This window comes from Nannospalax galili, unplaced genomic scaffold (genome assembly GCF_000622305.1).
Source record: "Nannospalax galili isolate Female #2095 unplaced genomic scaffold, S.galili_v1.0 scaffold63, whole genome shotgun sequence".
NCBI classification, from domain to species: Eukaryota; Metazoa; Chordata; class Mammalia; order Rodentia; family Spalacidae; genus Nannospalax; species Nannospalax galili.
In genome coordinates this window covers 4,487,820-4,496,931 of record NW_008355272.1, presented here as the reverse complement: position 1 = coordinate 4,496,931, position 9,112 = coordinate 4,487,820, and positions in this window count along the sequence as shown.

The window sequence follows — 9,112 nt, the reverse complement described above, 5'->3', positions numbered from 1 at the left end:
GAGGACACGGAGTTGGGGGGGTGGAGGAGTGGGAATGATTCTGGGAGGAGTTGGGGGAAGAGTACAGAATGAGGTAAATGTATGTTGTATGCATGCATGAAATTCCCAAAGAATTAATAAAAATATTATATTTTTAAAAATAGAGTAGAGAGATATAGGAATAGACTTGAAGTTAACTTCTGACCTTCGGACATGCACTCACAGATGAGCACACCTGTACACATACACATACACACACACACACACACACACACACACACACACACAGGTATACACACCACACATGCCATATATCACAAACAACAAAAATACTGTCAAACTATCTTCCAAAGTGGCTGTAACATTTTACATTCCCATCACTCATGTATGAGTACTCTGAGCTATCAGCACCCTTGCCAGTGTTTGATATTGTCATTATTTTTATTTAAGTTATTCTGAGAATGTGCGGGGGTACCTCACTGTGGTTTCGATTTACATTTCCCTAATGACTACTGGTGTTGAACAGCCTTGCAAGGAGCAGTGTAAAGCAGGGGAGTACACGGCCAGTGGAAGCTTCTGAAAGCACACTGTAAGGAAGGGGTTCAAATAATCCCTGACAATGGCCACTGGGGACCTAGGTCAAGCCATGACAGTGAAGGGACAGAGAGGAGTGGGAGTGGAGGATTCCAGAAATGGTTAGGAAGCTGGCCAAAAGTAGTGACTCCTGAGACAGAGAGATGCTAAGAAAGAGGGAAGGATCCAAAATAAATTCTAGGTTTCTAACTCAGAGGAGAATCTCTAAAAACACTGTGTTTTGCCTGTAAGTCATCCATGTCGCCCATAAGTGTCTGGATATGAGCTTTCAAAACTGCCCTTGCATCTGGGCTGAAGACAGGGATTTGACAGCTCAGCTCTTTCTATGACTGTTTTTTAAACTCCAGCCCACTGGTTTCTACTTGTAGGACTCTGACCCCTGGTATTTGGGCCTCCAACATCTATAGGAATACTAAGTATTATCCATAGCCACGACACACATCACATGCCTAAACACCATTTTTCGGTTGATGGAGATGAGGTTTTATTTTACAAGTTCATTTTAAGGGTTTTAAATCTTAATTTTTCCATCATGATCATTTTTCAATCAGGTAGTGAAAGTACTAAAACTGGTGTGAAAATATGCAAAAAAAGATGTTGAAGACTTTAGAAGTGGTGGTGACTGTCTATAGCTCGTTGGTCTTTCCAGGGAGCTGGGCTTTGATGGCTCTGCAGTGTTGGCCTTCTGGTCCCCTGAGTATTACTACAAAACAGAAGGCTACTTACTGACTTGCTTTCCTTTGGAGGAGTCCCTGCCCTGCCTTCAGGCCTCCCACCATTTAATTCCTCCTGCTGCCAAAGGTGGCTGCAAGACTTCCCTTTGAACATGAGAATCTCTCCCTCAGCCCACACACTACAGAAGCCCACAGGGCTGAGGATGCACACTTGGCCCCATAATTCATCCCTTGGGTCCTGGTCCTCCACATAGCCCTGACTCGGTTGTGGGGCTTTGCTTGCAACCTTTTTTGTTTTGTTTTGTCTTTTTGAGACAAGGTCTCCCTATAGCCCTAGCTGACCTGGAACTCACTATGTAGACCAGACTGGCTTGAACGCACAGAGATCCACCTGCCTCTGCATCCCGAGTGCTGGGATTAAAGGCATGCACAACCACGCCCAGCTCACAACCTTTAAGGTTTTAAATATTTTATTTATTATTTTTATTTTATGTGTATGCATGTATTGCCTGCATGTAGGTAAGTGCACCGGTGCCGAGCCAGAAGAGTCCGACGGATCCCCTGGAACTGGAATTACAGACAGTTGTTAGCTGCCATGTGGGTGCTGGGATTCAAACTCAGGTCTTCTGCAAGAACAGCCAGTGTTCTTAACCACTGAGCCATCTCTCCAGACCCCCCCTTTAAGATTTTAAAACAGCATTTCCCATGACTCTCCAACCTCCAAATGTACAACAGCAGCACCTGCAGCCAGCCTCTGAAAGCAGCATGAAAAAGGAAGCCAGGCATGGAGAAACCAGCACATAAGCAGATCAGGGGTCTCATTGCAGACTTAGAACTGCAAACTCAGAGCATGCAGCCCAGTCAAACCTTTTAGTATGCAAGGCAAACCTACAGGGGAGTCCAGCCTAAACCCAGCAAATACGGGCTCCAATCTTGCCTCTGGTATTTCATAAGTCTGCTGCTTAAGCGTAATCCTAAAGAAATTGAAGTTATCCTTCAAGGGACAGAGGGAAGGATAGTGAGCAAAAGCCAGTTTACCCTATCCTATCACCTGAATCACAGTCACTGATCCTGGATGACACAGAAGCCATAGGTCAAATCCAAGATCTTACAGCAAATTGGAGGGTTTTCTCCCAGGAATATGAAAGTGACCTCTTGTCTCCTAATAATACATCAGAAGCCTTCCACCCCAAGAACTAGCAAGAATAGAGATACAGAGGACCAAACCTGAATCTGGGGTAGGGGGGGATGCTAGTTCTGCATCTATTCAATTGACTATCTGTTTTCGGTTCTGGATTCCCAAGCTCCGTGTGCATTTTTTCCACAGTAGGGAAACTAGTGAAACTTCCTTTACACTTATATTTATCTTTTTGCTTTATTTTTGTGTTTTCTAAAATTAAAAAACCCAATGTCCGGACCCTGCTTATTTAAAAATAAGCAAGCTAGCTTCCGTTGTGTAAAACAGCCCCTTAAGTAATTTCCCTGGAGGCTCTGTAATCCTTGAGATGAACCCAATCTGAGGGAGTTGGAAGAAGAGGAGAATCAGTCGTTGAGGAGATGTGACCCCCAACTTCCGCTTGGCATTCCCCTCGGAACTTGTCTCAGGTTCCCAGATCACAGGCCCCTTCCTTGTGTCAAAGCCAGGACTCCCCTGGCCTAAGTGGCAGGGCTGGCTAGCTTCTTTTTCATGCTGCATCATCTGGAGGCTGGTGATGCCAGTATCACTGTTGGGCACTTGAAGACTGGAAGGTCTTGGGAAATGTGATTCTAAAATCTTAGTGGTTGCAGTCAAGGGACTGTCCACAGTCATGCCAGCCATGGCCCTCTTGAACTTGGCAGCCCTGCTCCTCGTTAGGGCAATACAGGAGAAGGTCCCACTCCTATTGCCTCTAAGAAAAGGACAGTGTTCTAGTTTGCCTTCAATTGCTGTGACAAAACACTCTGACCAATACCAACTTGGGGAGGAAAGGGTTTATTCAGCTTACATCTCCCAGGTCACAGTTCATCACTGAGGGAGCCCAAGGTAGGAACTCAAGGCAGGAACCTGGAGGCAGGAGCTGAATCATAGGCCATGGAGTATCGCTACTTACTGGTTTGCTCCCCTGGCCCGTGTTCAGCCTGCTTTCTTATATAATACAGGACCACCTGCCCAGGGGTGGCACCACCCATGGTGGGCTGGGCCCTGGTACATCACTTAACAATCAAGAAAATAACCCACAGACACAGCCATGGGCCAGTCCAATGGAGGCATTTCCCCAGTTGAGGGTCCCTCTATCCAGATGTTTCAAGTTTAAAACTAAAGCTATCTAGTACAGACAATTAGCAGGTTTGAGGCTCTGCAAAAGTGATTTCCATATGAGACAGACCATCATAGTCACAGTGGCATGGAGAGCCTCTCACTGACAGGAGCAGGAGATCATGATTGGGAGTGTCCCAGAGAGACCAGAGAACCTCGGGAGACCAATACACTTCAGCAGCTTTTTGCTTTGCCAAGATATTTTTAAAACAATGATGTTCTAACATTGCTTTATCACAAGAATACTTTAAACCAGGTATGTATGTATGTCTAAGAGTAGGAGAGTAAGAGAGAGAAAGGGAGAGCAAGAGACAGAGAAACCCTCTGGGTGTGGTGCAGGGCTTTAACTGTCATGCCCAGCCTCTCTTCCTCTGCTCCTGGAATGAGGAGTCCTGGTTTGGGTACTGGTCCCCTACAACAGTTGTGTATGGGACCTTGTGATCATCCACTTGTTCTCATAGGAAAGATTAGTAGGTCTTAGCTTTCTGTTTCTGCTGTGAACTCCAGTAACAGCATGAGGATGAACCAGCTCCCCTGAAGTCGTGCCCTCTATGAAAGAGAACAACAGAAAAATAGGAAATGTTGATCTAGCTACTTAAGTACTGGGAAGTGCCTCTTTTTTAAAACAACATTTATTTATTTATTTATTTATTTATTTATTTATTTTTATTTTATGTGTACGAGTGTTTTGCCTGCATGTATGTAAGTACACCCGTGTCGTGCAAAGCCCACAGAGGTCAGAAGAGGGTGTCAGATCTCTTGGAACTGGAGTTAAGGACAGTTGTTAGCCACCATGTGGGTGCTGGGACTCAAACCTGGTTCCTCCAGAAGAGCAGCCAGTGCTCTTAATCACTGAGCCATCTCTCCAGTCCCCAGGAAGCACCTCTTAAGGGTGCATTTCCATGTTCTCTTTAAGTCTGAAACTGCTGATCCTGTCTCAGGGATGACAGAGACTTAGCCCAAAGTTTGGCAGGTGCTATTCTATTGCAGAAGGAAGTGCTTTTCTTTATCTCTTATGCTAAAGCTTCAGCCACTGCAAATACCCCTAGAAGGCTCCAGGAGGCCCTCCTAGTTGCCAGCCTGCCTGCAATGCTTAGATACTCTGTGAATACTCATCTGATTGATTGGCTTTGGGTCAGCTCTGCATAGACCCACAGAATGGACAAGGGGCCACTTTGGTTCCAATAAAGATGCCCATGCCTCAGCTTTGTGGCTTCGTATCAGATGAAGGATTCCTACTGCCATCCAGAAGCAATCCATAAGGATTTGGAACCCCATGACCTGAATACCAGACTTAGTCACAGCTGACTTCTTTGCACACTTTCCCAAACAACAGAACCACACAATTTGTATTCTAAATGTGGGGAAGGAGGGCACTTCTTGAAAGTCTACAGTGTGTGGTGAGAGTCCAAGTCCCTCATTCCTGCAGTGTGGGCCTCTGAGGAGGAAAGAAGAAACCTGCAACCAAGAAAAAAAATGCATGGAGATAAAGTGCTGATTTCAAAAAGGGGCAAGAAGGTGAACAGACTGTTTGAAAAAGGCCAAAAGAAGGAAACATAATAAACAAAGAAAAAATGTTCACTAGCCCTGGTAGTCTTTTTAAAATATGAATTGATACAATAAGGTGATGGTTTTAGTTTGTCAAATTAATGAAAAACATGATAATAGTTCTTTTCCTAGGGTCTGGTTACGTTGACACTCTCACGACTTGTATGAGGAACTGAAAACAATTGCAGCTTGTCTGCAAGTCATCAAGCCCCAAGAACATCAATAACGAAAATGTGTAAAAATGTCTCCATGTTAGAATGTGTACTAACTACCTAACACAAGGAAGTCAAATTAGTTATGGTATATCTAAGTATGGAATAATATAGCCATATGAATTTTGTACTTGTTCAAGTAGAAAGTGGTTCAAAAGAAATGGTTATGCTTTCAAAGGATTAGAAATAGTGAACATACAGTATTTTTTAAATTTACACAGTTCATTCTAAAAATACTCCTAAGTAAAAGGAATATATAAAAATAAAAGAATTGCCAGGTATGGTGGTACACACCTTTAATCCCAGCACTTGGAGGCAGAGGCAGGTGGATCTCTGTGAATTCAAGGCCGGTCTGGTCTACATAGTGAGTTCCAGGACAGTTAGCTGGGGCTACAGGAAGACCCTGTCTCAAAAAGACCAATAAAATAAAGAAAAGAAAAGATTGTGAGACCAAGGGTTAAAAGTGTGAGATTGAAAATATGCAGGGTACTGCTCTTTTCTCCAGTTTTGATCCCCTTCTGTACTAGGGTCCAATCAAGCTGTGTCTGCCTCCCTCCTGAGTAGACCAGAGGCCTCATTTAAATAGTCTTCCCACAGCAGTGACCCTCTCCAGGTGACCCGACCACTGCTGCTTCCTGAGACATTGGCACAGTGGCCAAGTTTATTGGTACTGCAGCCACCACAGTTAGTGTAGCTAGATCAGAGGCTGGTATTAGAACAGTGTTTGGCAACTTGATTATTGGCTATGCCAGAAACCATCTCTCAAGCAGTTCTATGCCATTCTGGGTTTTGCCCTGTCTGAGATCATGTAGTTCTGTTTGATGGTTGTCTTCTTTGTCTTCACGTGAGGCTCTTCATGTGAGGTACTGTAGGGGTCACCCCGCCAATTCGGCTGTTTCAGCTCTGTTCCGGTCCTGTTGCTGGACAGTGCTAAACTTTACCATTATACATGCTTTAGGGAGGGAGGGAGGAAAGAGTTGCCTACTTGCACAAAGATTTTGCTTATTGGTGATGAAATCTAAAAATTTGGTAAGAATAAACAGGTAAATTAGTGAGAAAACTGTAAAATTATGATAACTATTACATAGAGAATTAAAATAGGGTGACATGAGGGGGTGCCATTCTGAAATTTAAAACTGAGATGTGAATTACTAGAAGGTCATGGAGTCTTTCATGCAGGGCAACAGCTAGTGCAAAGGTCCTGAGGCAAAGACAGCTGTAGAACACGTTTAGATGCAGCTAGATCAAATGGCCAAAGAAAGCGAATGAGGTGGGGTGGTAAATGCTGTCAGAAAGGTGCTTGACTATGGTAAACCAGGGTAGGCACTTAAGTTTTATTCTACATATTGTCAAAAGATAGTAGAGGTCTCAAACAGAAGATCAGAACTCATTAATGTTTCCAAAGTCCATTCTGGCTGCTGTGTGAGAGACTGGATTTGAGAATACAAGAACTGATGCAGAGAAACTGAACTGTAGGTTACTGAAGCCCAGTTAAGGCTCAAAAGTTTAGGCTTGGATTAAGGTCGGGAGTAGAGATGGAAAGAAATGGATCCAGGCAAGATTAACTTCAGTTAATACCAGCAGTATTTGCTAAGACACTGATGACTCCCAGAGTTTCCTCCTCTTTCCTCCTGTTTCCTCTCCCTCCAATCTTCCAGCTCCAATTTTAGTCCTTCCCCGTGAATATTCATCCATACGTCCTTTCTTTAGGCCATATAAGACTGTTTGGCTCTCAAATAAAATCTCTTTCCTCAAGCAAATTCAGGGTGTTTTTTATTTCTTGCAACCCAAAGTGATGCACCTGTGGTGTTACAGTCCTCCCAGCAGAGCTATTCAAGGAAGACACAGCAGTTGAAGCAAACAAGGGCCAGAGAAGGACTTAGCTTTTCCAGTATGAGAACCAGAGCAAGGTTCAAATTGAGATCTTCTGGATCCAGAACTAGCACTTTGTGTCTCTGCCATGTTAGATCAACAAGATGTACCCACCAAATTAGCTGCTAATTGCCCACCAAATATTGCTAGGGGTTTACTATTATCTAAGCTCCCTGTGCCCTAGTAATAGACAATGACTTCCCAGGTACCTTAATTTCTCAGTTTCCCTTGCAGCTAGATGTGTCCATATGAAATGGATAATGATATAAGCAGAACCAGGCCTCCTCTACATGCTTTCCCCTGCTAACAGTTGCAACTGAGGCTTGCAGAAACCCAGCTTTAATGAGGGCTTGGGGATGACTGACAGAAACCTAAATACCTGAATGTCTGCATGGAAGAGAATCTCCTGCCAACCTGAAAAACTCACCCAGGATTGCTATGAATAAACTATATTCTTGAAGTCTTATTATTACCGAGCCTTCTTTTTATAGCATCTAGCCTTGTCTTAACAAAACATCACATCAATACATTCGAAACACTACAGACACCTTTTGTTATAAAATAATTGAAGCCAGGTATAGTGGCATACACCTGTAATCCCAGCACTCAGGAAGATTGAGAATTCAAGGCTAGCCAGGCCTACATAGCAAGACCCTCTCTAAATAAATAATTGAACCCCTCAAGAACTACCTCCTGCCAATGATAGATTCTTGAGACCCTCCTCCAAAACACACACACACACACACACAATCTGTCCATGGCTGAATTTTTTTAATCTGTGGTCTACTTTCAGAAGTGTTCTCCTAAGGTAAACTTTAAAGGCTAGTCTCCATGTGTGAAGTAGGATTTATTTATATTAACCAATGAGATCCCTCCCAAAGGACCCAAACTTTAGCAATCAAGGTAAGAACCCCAGTAGCAGGTCTGACCCAATCACCTCTTGGGGCATTCATCTGAATGCTTAAGTGAATCTAGCATCTCTCATCTAGCATCTCTCTAAGCTTCTCCATGGTTCACATAGCTGAGTCCTCAGAGCCCACAGGGTACCAGTACAGGTCATCCATGGGCAGTGGATGCATCGACTGCAGGTAGCAGCACTATATTTATACCCCACAAGCTTTGGCAGCTCTAAGGAAAGTAAGGGTTCATGCTGACTCCATTGAACACAGGGTGCAGTGTCTCTGGTATAACCCTAACAGGAAAGGTGGGGAAATAGAAGAGGGAAAAAAAAGAATAAAGGTTTGGTAGAAAATGCATTGACTTTGGACTTAGGTAGACATGGATTTGAATCCTGGAACCAGTTGTCAACTCACCTAACTTTTGGAACCTGATTCCTATAAAATACTCTTTCTTACCTGGTAAGGTGGCCATGGGGGCATAGGCAACATCTATAACAGATATTTGATGGGCTAGCATGGAAGAAACTAAATAATTGCAAAACAAAATCCAAACGGGTCCTCCCTCCAGAAGAAGCAGGCAGACCTCCCTAGCTCCCAGATTTCTGTGAAGGGAATGTGGCCTGCCAGCTGGCCCCAAAACCTCTAGACTGTCAAGGACTGGCTTCTGCGGGTACTGTTGTGGGACTAGAAGCTGTGTTCACCAACCACATCCCAGCTGGTCTGTAGCTGTGGCTGCCGGAACCCTGCAACTATTCTCGTCTAAATCAGCCAGCCAATCACATGGTCAACCTCACAGAAAAGTTGGCTTTCCAGTCACCTTATTCTGCTGTCTTAATTCATGAAAAACAATAAAGAAATGTCTCATGTTTTCTGTTCCTAGGGCTAATAGTTGACTTATTTAACAAAGAGAAATCCTCTTTCTTGTTTGATTACAGTTTTTAACCATAGATGGCAAATGACTAACCTATGGGCCGAGAATGGTAACGAGGAACTTCATGAATTAATATGGTCTTCTTTCCTTTTTTTTTAATTTTTCTT